This window comes from Eutrigla gurnardus (assembly GCF_963514095.1).
Source record: "Eutrigla gurnardus genome assembly, chromosome: 4".
NCBI lineage: Eukaryota > Metazoa > Chordata > Actinopteri > Perciformes > Triglidae > Eutrigla > Eutrigla gurnardus.
This window is the reverse complement of record NC_139918.1, coordinates 14,636,265-14,661,693: the sequence shown is the minus strand read 5'-3', so window position 1 is coordinate 14,661,693 and position 25,429 is coordinate 14,636,265. Positions and strand designations below refer to the sequence as shown.

At 41.3% G+C, this 25,429-nt stretch overlaps 1 long non-coding RNA gene across 1 annotated transcript; it reads right to left on the bottom strand.

The window, feature by feature from the left end:
* Positions 1-22,669: 22,669 nt before the first annotated feature.
* Positions 22,670-25,136, bottom strand: LOC311012611. Its single transcript, XR_014597055.1, has 3 exons — positions 25,009-25,136; positions 23,975-24,192; positions 22,670-23,868 (listed from the first exon to the last, which is right to left on the bottom strand). It is a non-coding gene; the product is annotated as an uncharacterized lncRNA (long non-coding RNA).
* Between the last annotated feature and the right edge of the window lie 293 nt (positions 25,137-25,429).

Genomic DNA, 25,429 nt, shown 5'->3' with positions numbered 1-25,429 from the left:
TTTTTTTCCATTAAAACAGTTACACTTACAGTATCTCACAAAAGTGAGTACACCCCTCACATTTTTGTAAATATTCTATTATATCTTTTTATGGGACAATATTGAAGATATGACACTTTGATACAATGTAAAGTAGTCAGTGTACAGCTTGTATAACAGTGTAAATTTGCTGTCCCCTCAAAATAACTCAACACACAGCCATTTTTGTCTAAAACACTGGCAACAAAAGTGAGTACCCCTAAGTGAAAATGTCCAAATTGTGCCCAAAGTGTACATTTTTTGTGTGGCTACCATTTTTTTCCAGCACTGCCTTAACTGTCTTGGACATGGAGTTCACTAGAGCTTCACATGTTGCCACTGGAAACCTCTTCCACTCCTCCATGATGACATCACAGAGCTGGTGGATGTTAAACACCTTGTGCTCCTCCACCTTCCATGTGAGGATTCCCCACAGATGATCAATAGGGTTTTAGGCCTGGAGACATGCTTGGACAGTCCATCACCTTTACCCTCAGTGTCTTTAGCAAGGCAGTAGTCAGCTTGGAGGTGTGTTTGGGGTCGTTATCTTGTTGGACTACTGCCCTGGTCCCAGTTTCTGAAGGAAGGGGATCATGCTCTGCTTCAGTATGTCACAGTACATGTTGGCGTTCATGGTTCCCTCAATAGACTGTAGCTCCACAAGTGGCCGGGCCATTGTGAAGCAGAGATCGTGTTCAGCTATAAACGCTGAACACACACACCCGGTGGCGATCGATCCGGTGGGCTAACCCGATGGTTAGCCGGTTAACTGGCCCTGCCTGGTGGCGATCGATCCGGTGGGCTAACCCGATGGTTAGCCGGTTAACTGGCCCTGCCTGGTGGTGGTCGATCCGGTGGGCTAACCCGATGGTTAGCCGGCGCTGCCCGGCGCTTAAGTAGCCTACAGTAGATGAGCAATATACCAATTTAGTGATTTTGGAGGCTTTTTCACTGTGAAAAGAATACAGATTTTGGAGGAATCACATCATCACACACAGTCGGTCAATGATGTAACTGTGGTACCTGTAGCAGTCGCTGCCGGTAAGGTGGATGTATGGGAGAGAGCACGCACGGAAGCTATGTGACCCGGGTCTGAAGCATGACGACTCAATCCTTTTTTCCCCCTGCTGCCATACATTAGTTTTCTGGAGCAGGGAACACAAAAACAAGCTCCTGGCTCCTTCAGCTTTTGGCACCAAGTACCGTGAGGCTTCCCATGTGCTCCGGTCTACTCAATCCAGCCCAGTGCCACTTATTTTTAACGCCCACTTCCAATCTCGATGTTTCTCCACCTTTCTCAATATACCTGCTAGCCATGTTGTAACTCCTCACTGCTCGCTAAGATCAGAGAGATATAAGAGTTACGACAGCTTTCAAAGTCGCCGCCAGCACGGTCACGTGGTTCATGTAGCTCCCGATAGTTCCAAACTAGGCTGCCGCTGTCATGTTGTTATGGAGGGAGGGACAGTAGTGAGCTTGCTTTTGAACGGTAAAATATTAAAGTAAACCGTACAAGGGAATTTACATCTGTTACTGAATTACTGCAAGTACATCAATGTCAGCTCTCCAACAAAAGGACATTTTTTAGCTTCAAGGTTTTATTTTTCACTCCAAATTGAAGATTAGCCTGCCCTACAGTAAAAATGGCATACATTAAATAAAAAGAGTAAAGCAGACCTATATTAAGCGGCAAGCATCAATGATGTTCAATTAAACCCACATTATAGTTTGAAACAACGTTCAAAAGTCCGCTAGCTTAATGCTAACATATAATGTAAAACCTCATAGATGGGCTAACAGAAATTGGCATCGCTATCGCCAGTTTGCGGAAATCGATAGCGATAGCAGTAAAGCTGCTAAAGGCAGTTTTATTATTTTGGCTTTAGTGCTGTTAACACGTCACAGTTTTTAATATTTTTTCATGCGAGAAAGTAACAGTTTAATCCAGTGCAGAGTCTGTGGGAGCCGCGACCGGGGCAGCAGCGCAGGTCTACTGATCTGATCGCTCAGGGCCAACCTCCGTCATCATCCCAGGGGAGAAAATGAGTCAAGTAACTTATCTGCATGCTTTTAGAAGTTTACTGCTGGCTGGTTAAATTATTTTTAGGAGATTAAAGTTGGTCTCATTGATGAAATCTAACAACTGTGGCAGTCGCATTAGTTTGTCTGAATGAAAAGTGTGCAGGGCTGCCTCTGGGCTAATGTTACATCAATTGCTCTGGCTACGTTGTCCGAGGTGCGGTGCCTGAAAACTTAAGGCCCGCCCTACTCTGCTCTGATTGGCTAGAACTCCTTGGTTACCTTGAGTACCATTGGATAGTTGGAACTATCACTTTAAACGTCTGGTTACAGTTTTTTTTTTTTATTCATATTGCAAAAAAACACTCTCACTGCGGTGACTGGGACGGACGAGCGCCTGGAACGTTACTAGCTGAAGCTATGTTGCTATGTTGTAACATAGTCATACATATGGACATAACGGCTTCATGGATTTATTACGGACAGGACGACTGCACTGCTCGGTCGTTTCTTTATGGATACAAAATCAAAACTACGTACGTTTTTGTTTCTGCGGTGACTGGGAGGGACGACAGGCGCTCGGCTGTCTACTGCTAATGTCTACTCTACGGGGTGATTTGAGGTGAGTAACTTCATGCTAAAACACACATTTATGTCGTTTTGCCACACTATTTGTGCTAAACGAGCGCCGTGGTGTCTCGTACGGACCCAACCTGTGTTGCATAGGTCTTGGAATTGTTTTCTGAGGCCCAGGAAAGCAGATACAACGGTGCCCCAATGGGTTAGCATTGTAGCGAGTCTGGAAGGCTGCCAGGCAGGTACAGATCTCGGGCTAAGCAACGTCAATTTTTGTCGGGTTTTTTGCTTCTAATAAGTCGGGATGACCCTGAGGACAACGGACATGGGGTCAAAAATGACCGGATTTCTCCTTTAACTGTTTCAAGGCCGAGGCTCAAAACCAGAGGCGACCGTGCCTTCTCTATCAGAGCCCCTCGGCTTTGAAACGACCTGCCCGCGGAGATAAGGCTTGCTAAATCAGTGTCATCTTTTAAATCTCTTCTTAAAACTCATTTTTATAGACTTGCCTTCCTGTGATGCCGTCTTTTTATCTTTCTATCTTTTCATCCCTTTATCCCATTATTTGTCTTTCTTTGCAAGCACTTCACATTAATTTACAAGCTAATAATAATTTCCTCTGTCCTCTGTACATTTGTTGTTGTTTTGCTTTTACTGTATTTTACTGCTTTTACTTTGTTAACTGCTGTTTTTAAAGGTGCTATACAAATAAAGTTATTATTATTATTATTATTATTATTATTATTATTATTATTATCTTCATGAAACAAGCAGGTGGCCAGAAAAAGTTACATAGTGCACCATTAAGACTAAAACAAAAATGGTAGGGAATGGTAACCTGCTCCAACAGCATCGCCCTCCATTACATCTTGCAGAGATTTGGGAAATTGTGCCACCATTTTTTTTTGCAACGCCAGTTGAATGCTTTTTACCTACATGAGGGCATTTTCCCATCATCTCAGTCACAACAATGCAGACCATTTGCCTCCTCTGTTTTGGGCCTGGCCTTTTCCCCCTCTCCAAAGAATGCATCACTTCCTCAGGAGATTTACTCCATGGAATTTCAAAGTTGTCTTCCCACTGTGTGTTAAGTCTTGGGCTGCTGGAGGAGGTTGACAATGAACTTCGGGGTGAAACAGAGAGCGATGACACCGACTGGATAGGTGAGGCTTCCACAGATGATGCTGAGCTGTTCTCTGGAGTTTGGTCTTTAAATGACAAATAAAGATTATGATTCACAGTACAATATTACACAATGTCCAAGTCTGCCTTTGATTTTAAAATAGTTGTGTGTTGTGCGTTGTTTGTACTTACATTTCCGTTTCCAAATGGTAAGAAGCTTTCTGGCTTGTATAGGTCTTAATGCTGTCATCAAATCAGCCTCTGTTACGAAGCGTAGAATATCATACGTCTGGACTCCAATGGACTGCAAGTGCTCTTCCAGGATGTTTTTGTTTACTGCTTGAAGTTCTGGTAGGACTTCCATGATGGCGACATCTAGGAAGGTTTGCTCTGACTCAGTCATATTTGCACTGAAAAAGAAACAGAACAGAAAAAATATACAGTACATCCACTTAAAAGAGCAGGGAGATGCATCAGCTAACACTTGCATTAATGTCAAGCCATTTGCAGTGAGAAGTAAGTGAGCTTTAATTGGACTTTATTTTTCCACAATACTGTGTTTTAGTGGTATGACTTGGTATCCATCAACAATCTATGATCCCAAAGGATAGAAATCGGGCAGGTAATTGATACACTGTAACCCAAGACTGTCCTTTGTCACAGAGTCCAGATGGTATTCTGAGAGGAAGATGCCTTTGTGGATATCCATCAAAACATACACAGATGTGTCATTTTGAATCAAGATGAGTAGAAGTTCACCAAACTTCATATACTTGGGTTTTAGTTGATTTTCAGGAAACAACATCTTTCTCAACACCAAATATTCCTGGATCAAAATGTCAAGATATGCTATCTGGGACAAGGACATTTTCTGAGCACAAATAAGATCCACTATGTCTTTTATGCCATACTTCATCCTCATGGTTTTGCACTTTGTCACCAATCAAAACTGGTAGCAATCTCAAAAGGTTCCAGTTCATGGCTTGCCCTGATAACTTGGCTCTGTCAGGGTTCTGTGCTTCGGATCCTCTGTACTTAAACTGTTTGATGCGCCTGTTTAAGTGTGAGTATGTGAACCATTTTTTCTTTTTTATAATGTTCTTTGGGTACAGCGCTAGATTATATGACAAGACTCCTTCAAAAAGGTCATGACCTAAGCAAGGCGGGAGACCAGGCTGGGAAACGGGAAAAGACTCAAGGGTATTAAAGATAGAGTTTACCTTTATTCCTCTGATGCCCTGGAGGTTTTCAGCCTGGAGAGCAGCAACAGCCGTGTCATACCTCACTGGGGTGCGTGGAGGACCACAGGCATTCGGATCAGCCTCAAACTCACTTCTTGTGATTTCACAGTACCTGCAAAAATATTTAGAGCAGCTGAAATTCTCGGTTAACCCACCTATGCAGTGAGAACCCAAGTTATCCCCAGCAATGCAGTAAAGACCAACTTTTACCGTTTCTCCACCTACATTTATTCCATCAGTCTCCAAGGTTTTCAGATCTGCCAACAACTCTGAGAAAACTTTGGCTATTCCAAAACGCTTAAGGTCATTCTCAACACACAACAAGACTAAAAACATATTATCAGTATTTGAACGCAAATGAATGGGTAAATTTGCTAATGAAAGATAGACTGCAAGAACTTTGTGCGTCTTTTTAGCAGAACCAAGGGGATTCACAATTTCAAATGAATCTTGGTACAAAATCAGTTTGAGGCTTTCAGGGTTTTCATTAAAAAACTGGTGAAATTTGAAATTTTGTCCATCATATAAATCCTTAAAAACCTCTCCATCCGGATCTCCAAACTGTTGTGACTGTGCATTCCTCCCTAAATGTGACTGTAAAAAGCTCTTCAGGGTTTCTGCCACTGGTATGTAGTAGGCATATTTTTGTGTCATGTTTTCATCCATTCCCAATGCCACTTTTTGGGGTTTGTGTATTTAAACAATTTTGCGAATGTCTGATTTCTTGAGTATGTTGTTCTTCGGTCCCTGATGACAGGCAGAGAACAAATCTGACTGACTCTTTAATGCAGTCACAGATTTTAGCGATTGCTTCATCTGATAGGCTCATATAATTTTTTAATAAAGAACTTACTTTAGTTATTGTGTAGGCTTGACCTAACTCGTGCACATTTTGCACTTCCGCAACAATAGTCTGTATAGTAGAGGCAGGAATAAGCAGCTGACCTAGCAGTTTAAGGTAAAAGAGACACGTTTCTAAGATAAGACTGACTATCATTCTCTGGCATATCACTGACTGCACAAGCTGTTGGCATGGCTTCATGTATGTTTTCTGAATCATCTGTAGTGGCAATGACATCTGGGGGCTGAGGGCGAGTTTCTCTGTAAACGTCATCAATACTTTCAGGGGAGCATGCTTTATGCTTCCTACACATGTGAAAAGTAAATGATGACTCTTTTGTAAACACGTGCTTACAATCACTTACTGGACACGACAGAGACCTGCCCTCTCCAATATGATCATTTAAGTGAGACACTAGCTCTCTCACTGTGTGAAAATGGCAGGCACATAATGAAACTACACATTTTAAATCCACAACAGCAGCTATAGCAGCTTGCGGTGCAGGTTCATTGTGCACATGATAAAAATGGCCCTTGAAAGCTGAGTAAGTGGTAAATGTTTGACTGCAGTTGGCACCAACACATTTGAAAAGACAATGGGGCTCATTCCTATGCACTTTTTAACATCCAATTTCTTTTTACAAAAGATGCAGGTGATCATTTTTAGGGTTTTAAGTGTTTGCCTGTGCTTTTCAGCTGAACTTATCACAAATTGTTCTAGCAGCTACTGGTCTTAAATATGAACTGGTGCTAGCTTACACCATGTGCTTTCACACACATTTTCGTTAGGTCTCGAAAAAATTAGGCAAAGCTTACCGTGCTAACTTTCGATTTTCCGATTAGACAGCAGCAGACCCTCCACAAAACTTGTGTTAAAATCATAGATTTGTCCAAAAAACTTTTAAAATTACGAAAAGTGGTCCAGATATTCTGCTCAGCTCCTGTGTTCTCTCCAGCAAGGTCGCTGCCGCTTGACATCAGCTGCAGCCCTGAACGAAGAACTTTCAATTTTCTGATTAAACAGCAGCAGACCCTCCACAAAACTTGTGTTAAAATCGTAAAATTGTCCTAAAAACTTTTAAAATGACAGCGGTCCGAAGATTTCTGCTCTGCTCCGCTCCTGTGTTCTCTCCAGCAAGCGTCGCTGCCTCTGGCTCACTCGTTACTGACGTCAGCTGCAGCCATAAATGAGGAGCTTCTCCCGCTCCTTCTAACGTGACTATCCAATCAGAGACGAGCTTCAGCTGCGCACTTTTAAATTTATATTGTAGGCTACGATTTGCTATTATTTATTATTATTATATATTTTAACATTTACATGATCGAAATAAATAAATACATATATAAATAAATAAATAAATACATTTGAGGTATTTGTACTCTGCTAGAATATTTTATGCAAGTTTATACTTCTACTCCATACATCTCAGAGGGAAATATTGTACTTTTTACTCCACTACATTTATGACTCAGTGTTAAAGTGTTCCTTAAAGTGGCTGTTTTCATGAGCACCTGGACAGTTGTGCATGTTTTTAGATTTCTCACAGGACAGCGGCATTACAAACATGTGATGGTCTCAGAATATGAAAGTGTTAAGGAATAATCCCACAGTATAAAAGGAGTTAAAATGAGCACAGCCATGAATATCTGCAGCAGTAGAATGCAGCATTACACATAAATGCAGCAGTACATTAATTAAAAAAATAAAGTATATAATGGTAAAGCACTGACAGGGAATACTTCTACTGTAATTTTACTTTAATTACATTTTGCTGATAACAATTCACTTACATACTTTTGCTCAAATACAGGTTTGATTGCAGAACTTGTATTACATCACTTCACTGCATGATTTAACGGCTCACCACAAAGAGGGAGGAGGTGAGAGTGAACCACTTCCGGCTTCACTACATCCTTGCTGAAAGTATGGAATAATGACAAGTACAGTCTGTAGGCCTACACAGTCAAACGTTTATTTTAAAAGGCACTATATTAAACATTATGTCAATCAAAACTTTAAAAAAGCTAACTAAAATAATTTTAAAATAGTGGCTCCACATCTCTTCCTCAGCCACACTTTACAACAGTAAAAGCCGAAAAAGACAGAGCAGAAAAGTCCATAAAATTATATTTAAGTGCATACATGGTCAAAATACTTTCACAATAATCCTGAATGTGCACTTAGCGATAATTCTTTTAGTAAAAAAAACAACAACAACACAAATGTACATTCAAGTCATCCCTTCTCCAACTATACACGGATAAATCATTTCATGATCTGCATCGAATCCGGTTCCTCCTGCGTCGGTGCAGTCCATTCCTAGTAGCAATATAACATTTCTCTCTTCGAGTATATTGTCTGGATCGAGTGGGATTGTCATAATATGATGATTTACATGCTGAAATGAAGTTGAACTGATAGAACTGGCAGCCACTCATCTTCCCCACCTCGTGTTCATTTGGACCCAAAAAGCTACGACGTGTGTAGTAGGCTATATACATACAGGTTTGGATTTTTATTTTTAAATAAAATATCATTATGTTTTCATGCAAGTGTCTGTTGATGATTTTACACCTGAATACTAAAACAGACGCACACACACTGGTGTTCCAGGGTTTGTGATGTGCATGCCTTGATTCTTGAAGGGGCCTTTCTTAAAATACCACAACACAGCCAAGACAAGTGAGGCGACCAGCACGACCACAACAACCACGACCTAAGCAGCGATGATGGGGATATGATCACAATAGAGCGGGTTGTCTATGAGTTCACTTGTACTCTCGCTGACCGGGTTCTTTATTCGGCAACTGATCTTCTCCGCGAGGTTGTGTTCATCCCGATCAATGGCCGTGTTCGGCTCATTTCCCAGCTCCTTCCACTCTCCGTCCCCGATCTTCCAGCTGTAGGAGACGGGTCCGGCCTGCTCGGTGGCCGCTTCGCACCTCACGTCGCAGGACTGCAACATACGGGAACAACCTGGCTTCATACCAGAACAATCACCCGTCACCAGTACTTCAGGCTGGCGGAGCTTCACGATCCATTTGGCGTCATAGCTCACCCTCTGTTGGTTGCTGTTGATCTCCACCGTATACACACCCTGGTCCGCGTTGGACATATTATCAATCGTCAAACGCCCGGTGTTCACGTCCAGTTGTGTGCGGTTTTTAAATGGGCCGTAAAAATCCAAGACCTCAGCACTTTTGATAAACTCGGCCACCAGATCCTGTTTGAATTTCCACAGGATGTTCATGATAGGGCCCACATCATCGGCAGGGCTAACGACTATCTCCCCGCCGTCCGTGAAGTACTTAACACGTACCTCATTATTTTGGGTTCGAGCTAAGTTCAGCGCCGCCACCAGCAGCCACAGCACGGTCAGCTTCCCCATGTCCACGGATCAGTAGGCGGCGGGAAGAATGTCGGTGTCCGTGTCAGCGAAAACTACTCGTTTCTTGTTTTAACTCACAAACACTACGACTGCGTGTCCACACCCAACCTTCCGTCTTCTGCGCTACTGAGGAGGTAACGGGAAAAACCGTTCACAGTGGAAAGGACGAGGACCTGAAGGACCTTTTTTGGTGTCTATGTCAGTGCCCGATTCAAATTCGATTACATTTACTTGCAAGCCAGTGATGGAAGAAGTAGCAAGATATTTATGCGAATAAAAGTATCAATATTGCAGTGAAAATACTCGGTTAAAGTTATTATTTGTTTTAATTAAAGTAAGTAAAAGAATAGAGGCCTATTAAAAGTATAATGTAAAATATGTATGTATCTCCATAACCGTCACATTGCTTGTATAGAATACTGGTAATGATTGAATGTAACTAAAGTACACATTGAAGTAGTCCTACTTGACTATTAACATTTTTTTACCACTTAACACAATTTTTTTTTTTTTTACACAAAAGTACTGTTAATTTTCCTTAAGTAAAATAAGTAATCACATCTTCCATGATTGGCTTACATGACTAACATATATTTAATTCAACTTTAATTCGGACCATGTTTCAGACATATAGGGAAAATATAAAATCAAAAATTGCTAATATAAATACAATATGGGACGGACACACGCAAACACTTTAAAAAAAAAGCATTCAGACAAAATTTTCAGACAGCTACATTAACGTCACATCCAGAGTAACTTCCCTCCAAGCCCTTCGTTTCGAAAAAATTAAACAGAAAGGATATACCAAAAACATTTATACAAATAGAAAAAACAGAGATGCCACTGAATATGCTCGTTAATATTGTACAGTTAGGTTCGGATTGTGATATGCAAGTTATGTCGGCAGGCATTTTCCCGGACACCACAGTGGAACGTATTTCATTGTGAAGCATTATTCACCATTACACCCGTAGAAAACGAAAGTAAAAAATGGGCGCTCCCTGCCTGTTTTTGAGAACTACGTAATATACGCAATAATTCATGAACGTTTAAATACGTTGAATCAATCCAACCTTTATGCATACACAAAGCACATTTCATATCACAGAATCAACCAATTTGTGCTTTTAGATTTTCTTTTATACAAGTTTGTTTTTATGTTATGTTGGTCTGCCATGTTGTGTGTTCTTTTTTGTAAGCAGCTACTGGATGCTTGAAATTACTCTTGGGCTATATCTATCCATCCATCTATATATCACTAGTGGACCGTCTCAAACATGAACCTCTGTCCACCTCAATCTGTGATGTCACACGAGGTATGTATTATGTTTGAAAGATAAAACACCATTCTGCCCTTTAAGACAGGAAGTCCTTGTCCGAACATAGCCAGTAGGTGGCAGTGGAGGTGTGACCTGTGTGGTTTATTTGGGGCTTTGTTAACTGCAGGTTTGTGCTGACAACACTGTCTGGAAGAAGAACCCAACTATTTTAGACCTAAATAGATTATTACTGCAGGAGAGGCCTATGAGTCATTCCATGAAAATGGTGCATTTTGAGTCCCCGTCTCCTCCTTAGGTGTATTTTATCTACTGGGTCACAAAAATCTATATTTTAACAACTTTACATATACATTGAAATGTCTCCTTTAATACAGTGTAATAAAAATTAATACAATTTTATCTTTTTATGAGAAATTGTATTGTTTTTTTTGTTGACACCACCTATTTCCTCATGTCCCTCATGGCCTTCAATGAAAGTATACTTAGAATATACCTAATAAAACTATAAAAAAGTCCATACATTTTTATATAAACCTAAACATCTATCTGTGCTTATTTGTTGGTGATGTTTTTTTTCAAAATGAATTGATAATTATTTATTAAAATCACATTATTTAGTTCTGTACCTGAGTAACCCCTCAACCCCGTTACACGAATGATTCTTCCCCCATAAAAACAATGGTATGATCCATATGAGCATGTTCACCAGGAAGTGACATCACTCAAGTCTTTTGGACAACAGGACACCAAAGACAGGCAAGTGGCTCCCTTTTTTTACTTTATTTTGGTCATTTATCTTGTGGTATTGTGGTCGTCAAACTCAATGACTCAACACCGTCACATGTAAAAAAGAGAGAAAACTATTACTTATGAAAAAATTTGTTTTTATTTCAAGAATACATGCTAATTCTGAATCTCATGCATGCCATGTGCTCTCTCTCTGGTATTCACTATGTACAGCGGTGGCCATTTTGTGCTAAAATCACAACCCCGTCACACTCAACCCCGTTACATGTTTAATTGTGACGGGGTTGTGATTTTAAGACTTTGGTTGTTAAATTATCCAATTATTTACATGAATTATTATTATATTTGATAAACATTCTTTTACCACATGCATGCTGAATGTAATCTATGTTCCATGTTTAAGCTGTGAGTAAGATGGCACCAACAACAGCTGCAGAAAGGCAGAGGAAGTATCGGGCACGTCTTAAGAGTGATCCAGAAAGAAGGGAGAAATACTTGCAGAGTGAGCGTGAGAGATGGAGAAAGAATGTAGAGGAAGGGAAAAAGAAAGCAATTAAGGACCTAAGTGAAAGAGAACAGCGGCAGAAACGAAAAATGTGGAGAGCAGCTTTCAAAAGGAGCAAGGAGAGGAGAGTAGCGCTCAAGGATTTATGCACTCCTCCACACAGTCCAGATCAGGGAGATCACCCAGAGCAGTCTCCACAGCCAGGATCTTCAAGGTTAGGGCAATGGGCAGTTAACAGTGTTAGAAAATGACAGAATTACACAATTTGATTTTAGAAAGAGGGAGGGGGAAAAGGCCTCATTTTCTAGACCCAAATCAACCTCATTTTTTTCTTTTGCAGGCAACGTCTGGTGGCACGGAAGAGGGACAGAAAAGAAAGAAACAAGCTCAAGAGGCAAATAGAAGAACTTAAGGAAAAAGTCGAAAAAGAAAGAAAAAAGAAGGAAAAATACAAAAAAAGGTGCCAACGTTTAAGGAAAAAATCTGATTCACCACAGTCAAAGGTAAATCAACTAACTGCAAATTGCCCTGTTAACCCCCAAATCAAAAAGACACTGCTTTACCACCAATCACTAATTCAAGACATCGGTAATAAATACAAACATGCCACCAAGGATAGGGAAAGACAGCTGATTGCGAAAGTTACAACAGGGAGGATTGTAAAAAAATACAGGTTGCAAAAATTTGCCAGTGAGTCTCTTGGATTTTCAAATAAGCATTTCAAACATAATGAGAGTCTTCATTTTGAAAGAAATAAGACCAGCAGGTTCACTGATGACTTCAAAAAAAGAGTCAAGGCATTCTATCTGAGAGATGATGTCAGTAGGATCACCACAGGAACCAAACAAACACTCACAGTGAAAAAGGTCAAAATGCAGAAGAGGTTCCTGGTGGATACACTGCAAAATATCCATAGAAGATTTTTAGCAGAAAATCCAGAACAAAAAATATCATATTCCCTTTTCTGTCATCTTCGCCCTTTTTGGGTTGTCAATCCAACAATCTCTGAACGAGACACATGCATGTGTAAATTGCATGAAAATCTGAGCTTTGTGGCTGTGAAACTCAGTCAGCTGAAACTTATTGAGACTGCCAATCTGGAAGAGTTGGTAGAGATGGTGTGCTGCAACTCATCCAACAAAAGCTGTATGTATGGAGAGTGTGTCCACTGCAAGGACAAGAGTGTCCCCATCTCAAGTGCTTATAACAGTATTGCAAATGTATCTTTTACCCAATGGGTAACAGAAGAGAAGGAGATGGATAAAAAGAAAGAGGGAGAAAAGGCAACTGTCAAGGTGACGTTTAAGAAATCTGTGGAGGGCACACAAGAGGACCTCATGGAGCTCTTCCACAGCTACATAAAGCGATTCAAACAGCATCACTTTAACATTAAGCAGCAATATGCCTTCTGCCGTGAGCTGAAAAAGGAGATGTCAGGGGAAGAGGCTTTGATACATGTTGACTTTTCCGAAAACTACAGCTGTAAATACAGCTCCCAAATTCAGGCGGTCCACTTCGGGGCTTCACATCAGCAGGCCACCCTTCATACTGGTGTCTTGTATGTTGGCAGACACCCAGAGCCTGTGTGCTTCAGCACCATCTCCCCCAGTAGACACAAAGGCCCTCCAGCGATATGGCAACACCTACATCCTGTGCTGGATTACCTTCAGGCCCAACATCCACAAGTGTCTGTGCTGCACTTTTTAAGTGATGGCCCCTGTACTCAGTACAAACAACGAGGCAACTTCTTCCTTTTCGCCACAGAGCTGGACAGAAGAGGATTCAAGGCTGGTTCTTGGAACTTTTTCGAGGCTAGTCACGGGAAAGGAGCACCAGATGGTGTCGGGGGGGCCTTAAAAAGAGCAGCTGATATGATGGTGGCAAAGGGCCGTGACATCCCAGATGCAGCAGAGTTATACAAGGCATTGACTGAGACAAACACAACAGTGAAACTGTTCTTTGTGAAAAGTCAAGATGTTGAGGAAGCAATGGAGAAAATGCCAAAGCTGATACCAGCAGTTCCTGGCACCATGAGAATTCACCAGGTCATTACTCTGGCTCCAGGAGAACTGCTATCTCGTGATGTCAGCTGCATGTGCACAACACGGAAGCAGTTTAACTGCAAGTGCTTCAACACCCAGTGTTTCAGTTTTGGCCAGAAGAGAAAAACTGCTGTGCCACAGCCAGCCAGTGGAGGGAATCCAGAAAACGATATCCAATGGGAAAGTCCAGAGCTGATTGGGAAATGGTGTATCCTCAGATATGATGATGATTTGTATCCAGGCGTCATTCTAAACATACAGGAAACACATGTCCAGGTCAAATGCATGCATCGTGTCGGGTCAAACCGATTCTACTGGCCGCATCAGGATGATATCCTCTGGTACCTGTTTGATGATGTCCTTGAAGTCATTCCACCCCCACAGCCTGTGACAAAGCGCCATGTGGAGGTATTGAAAGAGGTGTGGAACCGACTTACAGGCTGAAGTCCATGAAGCTAGAGGCACATGCATACACACAGAGATACATACACACACACACTCAGAAATCATTAACTGTTTGATTAATATTATCAATTCATCAGTTCACAAGTTTAATTGTATGTACAGCAACAGGCATAAGGTGTCTTTTAGTACACCACTCATGAGTTCTTTAAAAGTATATTTGACCAGACAAGGCTTGGCTCTTATGCCTGAAAACACAGGATATGCATACTCACAGAAATGCACACACACAGACAGACGGACAGACACACACACAGACTCCACATTATGTTAACATTTGAGCTATTCCGTTTACAATGTTTTGATGGATTATATGTTGTTCTAGTTGCCATTGTTTGTAATTTGGGTTAATAAAACTCAGTTCAACTGTAATTTCTATCTGTTCTTGAGTAGGTTTGATTTTGACATTGGTGGGGACATTCAAGGCAGCACTCATGAATTAATGTTTTTTTGCATTTGCAATCATAATTTCATGTAATGTAGAGCCGATCAAATAAACAAGCTAGTAATACATGATGAGACCTCTTTGATATTAAACTCTGATTTCAAAGCCATATGAGTGAAGCGTTGTTATTCAAGCACACACACACACACACACATTGCATTTGCAAGTCTGCATTCAACCTTTGCGTCCCCAGGGGCAGCATTGCCCTCAAACATTTAAAACATCAAATAGGTTACCAGTTCAGCAGGCCATGACACACGCACCACTATCACAATTGATAGGGACTACACAGTAGTGTACAATGTTCATAGAAAATCCTATACAGTGAATTTGAGAGTTAAAAAAAAACAAGCTGTATTTGTCCCTTCAACCCCGTTACCATCTTCAACCCCGTTACCCTAGTCTCAACCCCGTCACACCTACATTTTCATACATTATTTTTAAAAAATGCATTAAAAAGTAATTTAATGTTTGTTGACATCTGTCTAAAATGTTGAGAGCTATCACAAGCTTATTGATTTTGGTGAAAATTCTTCAGTTAAACTACACTTTTGATGAAAAATGACAAGAGCCCTTTCACGAAAAGGGACATTTCAGGCTTTAGTATAGCAAAAAAGGGAGATTTTATATAATTTTTGTATTTACAATTAGTGAATTAGTGTGGGGGACATCTAATTAATATGAAAATATTGATTTCTTTAGAAATGCATTTTATGATCATATTCAGAGAGCTTCCATTTTGTACATAACGGGGTTGAAGAATAACATTGCCCAGATCTTGAAATAATGACCAATAATGATAGAGAGCTAATGCCTGAGATGGGAAAATATGTTTTTCTGATAGTTAAAAATATCCTTAATGCTGTGGGGTATACAACAAATGATACATTTTAGTAAAAAATATGAAAATTTCTAAGTCCAATTTGAACCATTCTCGTGGAATGACTCCTATGTCTGTCCATCATAATGGCACGTGAAATTGGTGTCATAGGAACTGAAGCATAAAAAGGAGAAACATTCATGATTGGACAGAGTGGATCAATGATACATTTTTTGTGCATTAACCTTTTCCTTAAAGTTGATGTTTGAGTAATCAAAATATTTTCTGTTGGTAAAACAGGGCATTTTAAGGCCGATGTTATTTGCTGCTACCATTACTATTTTCTATATGAAAGAAAACATGTTATGGAAGAAAAATAGCCTCACCTATAAATAAACATGTTTAAAAACAAACAAAAAAACCTGTGAGACCACGAGGACCATATATGATAAATATTTCACAGCACGCACACCTACTTAATCCTCAACTGTAACCAGTCTATTCAACTGGTCTGCTGATCAGTTCTGTTAAGTGAATAAATAGTATTAAATACTTTAAAAGACTTAAGGAAGAAAAAACCTGCATAACCAGGCACCCAGGGTGAGGAGTATTATTTTTCATCATCCTGTTTGAAGAAAATTAGGAAACATTTGGAGTCTATGCCAGAAAATAATCACAAATAAGCAAAAAGATAAAAAGGTGTTCAGTCATGAGGCCAGAAAGAGGTCAAGTAGGTCGGGAAAATGTCTGACACACAGATGGTCAACAATGTAGCATTCCCATGGATAAGTGATGAATCTATTGCTGCAAAGATGTTTTGAGATGTTCACCTTCAGCAACTGACACACATTCAGCTCATCTACAAACCAAATGACTCGGCCTCTGCTTGAGCGGAACCGAGCACAAACAACGTCAGAGCTGCAATAACTGGCACTGATTAATGCTCGTTTCACACCGCCGCAGTTTGTGATGCCGCACACGTGTAGTTATTTGTCAAAATTAGTAGGGAATGCTCAGAAGCGCATCACATCCGTCGATCAAAGCACAACCGTTCTGTGTGGCCGAAATGAGCTCAGAATGATGGACGGGAAAGACGACTCCTTCAGCTTCGGAGAGTCAATCGTGTTACAATGTTTGTGAGGAAGCATGTTTTATAGTTTGGCTTGTGGTTTTGAAGCAGTCATCTTGGTGCTCCAGCTTGTATCAAAGTTGAAGAAAAATAATCATCCCGATGGGAGCTGATAGTAGTTATTCAGTATAAATCCTTAATGTTGATGCTTGTCGCTAAAAGACAATGAAGGGCCTCTAAACCCTGTGGTTTACAGATCATCTGTAATCAAATGAAAAAAGGATTTTTTTTTTGTAAATTTAGCTATAAAATGTAATGATGTATATCTTTACAAAACCCATACAGTTGAAGAGAAACAACATACATATTTTCAACAAACACAGGAAAGTGTAGATTTTGATAACAGTGAAAGCATCCATGACTAAAAAATACAAAGAGGAGCACGACTAGTCCCTCAAATTTCAGCTCAATTTGCAGAACAACAAATAAGATTTGTCTAACCCATAATGTGTGTAAGACAGGTGAACTCCGTGCCAAGAAGAAATTAAAAGAAAATGCAGCTCTCAGAAGTCATTTGAGGGACAGCGGGTTAAATTAAGTGTTTAACTTCTTAAAGATAATTTGTCCATCACTGTTGCTGTCTATTTGAGTTTACAGAACTCAGCAGTGTCTCTATAATAATCACACAAAAGTCCAGCATAGAGAGGTTTAGTGAATGAGTTAGATCCTAATTTTTGGACTATTCGACTGCAACCTCGGTGTTCTGTATCCTTACTGAAACATTTTCCAACACCAAAATAACCGTTTAAAAAATATGATGATGATGTGATTCCTCCCAAATCTGTATTATTTTCACAGTGAAAAAGCCTCCAAAATCACTAAATTGGTATATTGCTCATCTACTGTAGCGCCGGGCAGCGCCGGCTAACCATCGGGTTTGCCCACCGGATCGACCACCACCAGGCAGCGCCAGTTATCCGGATAACCATCGGGTTAGCCCACCGGATCGATCGCCACCGGGCAGCGCCGGATAACCATCGGGTTAGCCCATCGGATCGACCACCACCGGACAGCAGGAAAAAATCTTGTGCCTGAAAAATGTTTATGCTTTGGGGAGTGTGCCCGCCCCCCGCGTGGAAGGATATTATTGTTTTTATTGCTTTTACTGTAAACTCACTTAGGTTTAAACTAACAATTATTCCCTCAATATTTGAGTAATCACTGGATATTAAAATATCAGCAGATTGAAAAAAAATGCCTGGGTGTCTGGGCTCCAGGGGAAGAAAATTCTGAACATTTGCAATCTAAATGAATTAATCTGGTGCACTTTGAGAGTATCAATCACGTATCACACCAGGAAGTTGGAATAACAATTTCAAAGATTTTAATAATGAAATATGAGCATCTGAAAAATGAACACTTACTTGACATTAAATTAAAATAAATAAAATACAATACAATACAATACAAAATAAAATAAAATAAAATAAAATAAAATAAATTACAAAATAAAATCTTTTTTTCCATTAAAACAGTTACACTTACAGTATCTCACAAAAGTGAGTACACCCCTCACATTTTTGTAAATATTCTATTATATCTTTTTATGGGACAATATTGAAGATATGACACTTTGATACAATGTAAAGTAGTCAGTGTACAGCTTGTATAACAGTGTAAATTTGCTGTCCCCTCAAAATAACTCAACACACAGCCATTTCTGTCTAAAACACTGGCAACAAAAGTGAGTACACCCCTAAGTGAAAATGTCCAAATTGTGCCCAAAGTGTACATTTTTTGTGTGGCTACCATTTTTTTCCAGCACTGCCTTAACTGTCTTGGACATGGAGTTCACTAGAGCTTCACATGTTGCCACTGGAAACCTCTTCCACTCCTCCATGATGACATCACAGAGCTGGTGGATGTTAAACACATTGTGCTCCTCCACCTTCCATGTGAGGATTCCCCACAGATGATCAATAGGGTTTTGGGTCTGGAGACATGCTTGGACAGTCCATCACCTTTACCCTCAGTGTCTTTAGCAAGGCAGTAGTCAGCTTGGAGGTGTGTTTGGGGTCGTTATCTTGTTGGACTACTGCCCTGGTCCCAGTTTCTGAAGGAAGGGGATCATGCTCTGCTTCAGTATGTCACAGTACATGTTGGCGTTCATGGTTCCCTCAATAGACTGTAGCTCCACAAGTGGCCGGGCCATTGTGAAGCAGAGATCGTGTTCAGCTATAAACGCTGAACACACACACCCGGTGGCGATCGATCCGGTGGGCTAACCCGATGGTTAGCCGGTTAACTGGCCCTGCCTGGTGGTGGTCGATCCGGTGGGCTAACCCGATGGTTAGCCGGCGCTGCCCGGCGCTTAAGTAGCCTACAGTAGATGAGCAATATACCAATTTAGTGATTTTGGAGGCTTTTTCACTGTGAAAAGAATACAGATTTTGGAGGAATCACATCATCACACACAGTCGGTCAATGATGTAACTGTGGTACCTGTAGCAGTCGCTGCCGGTAAGGTGGATGTATGGGAGAGAGCACGCACGGAAGCTATGTGACCCGGGTCTGAAGCATGACGACTCAATCCTTTTTTCCCCCTGCTGCCATACATTAGTTTTCTGGAGCAGGGTACACAAAAACAAGCTCCTGGCTCCTTCAGCTTTTGGCACCAAGTACCGTGAGGCTTCCCATGTGCTCCGGTCTACTCAATCCAGCCCAGTGCCACTTATTTTTAACGCCCACTTCCAATCTCGATGTTTCTCCACCTTTCTCAATATACCTGCTAGCCATGTTGTAACTCCTCACTGCTCGCTAACGTCAGAGAGATATAAGAGTTACGACAGCTTTCAAAGTCGCCGCCAGCACGGTCACGTGGTTCATGTAGCTCCCGATAGTTCCAAACTAGGCTGCCGCTGTCATGTTGTTATGGAGGGAGGGACAGTAGTGAGCTTGCTTTTGAATGGTAAAATATTAAAGTAAACCGTACAAGGGAATTTACATCTGTTACTGAATTACTGCATGTACATCAATGTCAGCTCTCCAACAAAAGGACATTTTTTAGCTTCAAGGTTTTATTTTTCACTCCAAATTGAAGATTAGCCTGCCCTACAGTAAAAATGGCATACATTAAATAAAAAGAGTAAAGCAGACCTATATTAAGCGGCAAGCATCAATGATGTTCAATTAAACCCACATTATAGTTTGAAACAACGTTCAAAAGTCCGCTAGCTTAATGCTAACATATAATGTAAAACCTCATAGACGGGCTAACAGAAATTGGCATCGCTATCGCCAGTTTGCGCAAATCGATAGCGATAGCAGTAAAGCTGCTAAAGGCAGTTTTATTATTTTGGCTTTAGTGCTGTTAACACGTCACAGTTTTAAAAAATTTTCATGCGAGAAAGTAACAGTTTAATCCAGTGCAGAGTCTGTGGGAGCCGCGACCGGGGCAGCAGCGCAGGTCTACTGATCTGATCGCCCAGGGCCAACCTCCGTCATCATCCCGGGGGAGAAAATGAGTCAAGTAACTTATCTGCATGCTTTTAGAAGTTTACTGCTGGCTGGTTAAATTATTTTTAGGAGATTAAAGTTGGTCTCATTGATGAAATCTAACAACTGTGGCAGTCGCATTAGTTTGTCTGAATGAAAAGTGTGCAGGGCTGCCTCTGGGCTAATGTTACATCAATTGCTCTGGCTACGTTGTCCGAGATGCGGTGCCTGAAAACTTAAGGCCCGCCCTACTCTGCTCTGATTGGCTAGAACTCCTTGGTTACCTTGAGTACCATTGGATAGTTGGAACTATCACTTTAAACGTCTGGTTACAGTTTTTTTTTTTAAATTCATATTGCAAAAAAACACTTCACCAAAATATTGCTACGCCAGATTTCCAGCACCGGGCCGGAGGTCTTCAAGCCCTGCCATTGCTAAAAATGCTTCTGAGGGGGTATTTGGCTGGATGTCATGGTGGAAATTACCCTAGGGTGCATTTTACTCCAAACCATTGCGGTGCTTGCACAACAACCCAATTCACAACAAGAACCCACACTCTCCCTGATGTTCCGCAGTAGTATGGAATAAAACTTATCTGCATGGAGACAATCAGGTGATGCCAACAGGCCAAGTTACAGGTCTGTGGAGAGGTGAGCCCCCTCACAGTAAGAATGTTAATGTTTTTTGCAATAAAAACAGTTCTAATTGAATAAATGCAAGATAGATAAGTTTTGTACCATACTGTGGAACATTCCTGCAAAGAAAGAACATCTTTCAAAACTCAGCAGCCAGGCTTCTCACTGGTTTTAACAGACGGCATCACATCACTCCGATTTTAGCCTCACTCCACTGGCTCCCAGTACGTTTTAGAATTGATTTTAAGATTTTACTGATCACTTTTAAGGCTCGTCAAGGTCTAGCCCCAGAATACATCTCAGACATGCTGACCCCATAGGAGCCTGTTCGCAGCCTTAGATCCGCGGGCGGGTCTCTCTTAAAGGAGAAATCCGGTCATTTTTGACCCCATGTCCGTTGTCCTCAGGGTCATCCCGACTTATTAGAAGCAAAAAACCCGACAAAAATTGACGTTGCCTAGCCCGAGATCTGTACCTGCCTGGCAGCCTTCCAGACTCGCTACAATGCTAACCCATTGGGGCACCGTTGTATCTGCTTTCCTGGGCCACAGAAAACAATTCCAAGACCTATGCAACACAGGTTGTGTCCGTACGAGACACCACGGCGCTCGTTTAGCACAAATAGTGTGGCAAAACGACATAAATATGTGTGTTTTAGCATGAAGTTACTCACCTCAAATCACCCCGTAGAGTAGACATTAGCAGTAGACAGCCGAGCGCCTGTCGTCCCTCCCAGTCACCGCAGAAACGAAAACGTTTTTCACGTAGTTTTGATTTTGTATCCATAAAGAAACGACCGAGCAGTGCAGTCGTCATGTCCGTAATAAATCCATGAAGCTGTTACGTCCATATGTATGACTGTTACAACATAGCAACATAGCTTACAGCTAGTAACGTTACGGGCGCTCGTCCGTCCCAGTCACCGCAGAAACGAAGACGTTTTCCTCGTAGTTTTGATTTTGTATCCATAAAGAAACGACCGAGCAGTGCAGTCGTCATGTCCGTAATAAATCCATGAAGCTGTTACGTCCATATGTATGACTGTTACAACATAGCAACATAGCTTCAGCTAGTAACGTTCCGGGCGCTCGTCCGTCCCAGTCACCGCAGAAACATAGCAACGATAGCTTACAGCTAAACAGTAGCCGGGAGCCAAAACAATGGAAGACTCGCGCAAGTTCCCGTCTCCCGACGTCCTCACTCTGGAGCTGTTTTCAAGCCACTAGTGACAAACTTCTTTCCATCGAGTAGTGCTGTCATGTCCATATGACAGTGTAACTGGCGCTAGCCTACATAGTAAGATTGCTTAGCCTTTGTGACAGTTGAAGCTGCTACAGCGACAACAAATCTCGCGCAGTCTCAGTAGGCTAGTTGTGTTGACGGCATGAGTGGGAGTCGCGTGTCACGCGTGTCGCGTGTAGCGCGTGCAGACTGCAGTCTCTCATCAACAGAGTGAGAACAAAGTGACCCTCGCGCGACTGTCCAAGATGTTTCACTGTACTGGCTTGAAAACACCTCCAGAGTGAGGACGGCAGACGGGAACTTGCGCGAGACTTGCATTGTTTTGGCTCCCGGCTACTGTTTAGCTGTAAGCTATCGTTGCTATGTTGTAACATAGTCATACATATGGACATAACGGCTTCATGGATTTATTACGGACAGGACGACTGCACTGCTCAGTCGTTTCTTTATGGATACAAAATCAAAACTACGAGGAAAACGTCTTCGTTTCTGCGGTGAGTGGGACGGACGAGCGCCCGGCACGTTACTAGCTGAAGCTATGTTGCTATGTTGTAACAGTCATACATATGGACGTAACAGCTTCATGGATTTATTACGGACATGACGACTGCACTGCTCGGTCGTTTCTTTATGGATACAAAATCAAAACTATGTGAAAAACGTTTTTGTTTCTGCGGTGACTGGGAGGGACGACAGGCACTCGGCTGTCTACTGCTAATGTCTACTCTACGGGGTGATTTGAGGTGAGTAACTTCATGCTAAAACACACATATTTATGTTGTTTTGCCACACTATTTGTGCTAAACGAGCGCCGTGGTGTCTCGTACGGACCCAACCTGTGTTGCATAGGTCTTGGAATTGTTTTCTGAGGCCCAGGAAAGCAGATACAACGGTGCCCCAATGGGTTAGCATTGTAGCGAGTCTGGAAGGCTGCCAGGCAGGTACAGATCTCGGGCTAAGCAACGTCAATTTTTGTCGGGTTTTTTGCTTCTAATAAGTCGGGATGACCCTGAGGACAACGGACATGGGGTCAAAAATGACCGGATTTCTCCTTTAACTGTTTCAAGGCCGAGGCTCAAAACCAGAGGCCACCGTGCCTTCTCTATCAGAGCGCCTCGGCTTTGAAACGACCTGCCCGCGGAGATAAGGCTTGCTAAATCAGTGTCATCTTTTAAATCTCTTCTTAAAACTCATTTTTATAGACTTGCCTTCCTGTGATGCCGTCTTTTTATCTTTCTATCTTTTTATCTTTTCATCTTTTTATCCCTTTATCCCATTATTTGTCTTTCTTTGCAAGCACTTCACATTAATTTACAAGCTAATAATAACTTCCTCTGTCCTCTGTACATTTGTTGTTGTTTTGCTTTTACTGTATTTTACTGCTTTTACTTTGTTAACTGCTGTTTTTAAAGGTGCTATACAAATAAAGTTATTATTATTATTATTATTATTATTATTATTATTATCTTCATGAAACAAGCAGGTGGCCAGAAAAAGTTACATAGTGCACCATTAAGACTAAAACAAAAATGGTAGGGAATGGTAACCTGCTCCAACAGCATCGCCCTCCATTACATCTTGCAGAGATTTGGGAAATTGTGCCACCATTTTTTTTTTGCAATGTCAGTTGAATGCTTTTTACCTACATGAGGGCATTTTCCCATCATCTCAGTCACAACAATGCAGACCATTTGCCTCCTCTGTTTTGGGCCTGACCTTTTCCCCCTCTCCAAAGAATGCATCACTTCCTCAGGAGATTTACTCCATGGAATTTCAAAGTTGTCTTCCCACTGTGTGTTAAGTCTTGGGCTGCTGGAGGAGGTTGACAATGAACTTCGGGGTGAAACAGAGAGCGATGACACCGACTGGATAGGTGAGGCTTCCACAGATGATGCTGAGCTGTTCTCTGGAGTTTGGTCTTTAAATGACAAATAAAGATTATGATTCACAGTACAATATTACACAATGTCCAAGTCTGCCTTTGATTTTAAAATAGTTGTGTGTTGTGCGTTGTTTGTACTTACATTTCCGTTTCCAAATGGTAAGAAGCTTTCTGGCTTGTATAGGTCTTAATGCTGTCATCAAATCAGCCTCTGTTACGAAGCGTAGAATATCATACGTCTGGACTCCAATGGACTGCAAGTGCTCTTCCAGGATGTTTTTGTTTACTGCTTGAAGTTCTGGTAGGACTTCCATGATGGCGACATCTAGGAAGGTTTGCTCTGAGTCACTCATATTTGCACTGAAAAAGAAACAGAACAGAAAAAATATACAGTACATCCACTTAAAAGAGCAGGGAGATGCATCAGCTAACACTTGCATTAATGTCAAGCCATTTGCAGTGAGAAATAAGTGAGCTTTAATTGGACTTTATTTTTCCACAATACTGTGTTTTAGTGGTATGACTTGGTATCCATCAACAATCTATGATCCCAAAGGATAGAAATCGGGCAGGTAATTCATGTTGATACACTGTAACCCAAGACTGTCCTTTGTCACAGAGTCCAGATGGTATTCTGAGAGGAAGATGCCTTTGTGGATATCCATCAAAACATACACAGATGTGTCATTTTGAATCAAGATGAGTAGAAGTTCACCAAACTTCATATACTTGGGTTTTAGTTGATTTTCAGGAAACAACATCTTTCTCAACACCAAATATTCCTGGATCAAAATGTCAAGATATGCTATCTGGGACAAGGAAATTTTCTGAGCACAAATAAGATCCACTATGTCTTTTATGCCATACTTCATCCTCATGGTTTTGCACTTTGTCACCAATCAAAACTGGTAGCAATCTCAAAAGGTTCCAGTTCATGGCTTGCCCTGATAACTTGGCTCCGTCAGGGTTCTGTGCTTCGGATCCTTTTTACTTAAACTGTTTGATGCGCCTGTTTAAGTGTGAGTATGTGAACCATTTTTTCTTTTTTATAATGTTCTTTGGGTACAGCGCTAGATTATATGACAAGACTCCTTCAAAAAGGTCATGACCTAAGCAAGGCGGGAGACCAGGCTGGGAAACGGGAAAAGACTCAAGGGTATTAAAGATAGAGTTTACCTTTATTCCTCTCATGCCCTGGAGGTTTTCAGCCTGGAGAGCAGCAACAGCCGTGTCATACCTCACTGGGGTGCGTGGAGGACCACAGGCATTCGGATCAGCCTCAAACTCACTTCTTGTGATTTCACAGTACCTGCAAAAATATTTAGAGCAGCTGAAATTCTCGGTTATGCAGTGAGAACCCAAGTTATCCCCAGCAATGCAGTAAAGACCAACTTTTACCGTTTCTCCACCTACATTTATTCCATCAGTCTCCAAGGTTTTCAGATCTGCCAACAACTCTGAGAAAACTTTGGCTATTTCAAAACACTTAAGGTCATTCTCAACACACAACAAGACTAAAAACATATTATCAGTATTTGAACGCAAATGAATGGGTAAATTTGCTAATGAAAGATAGACTGCAAGAACTTTGTGCGTC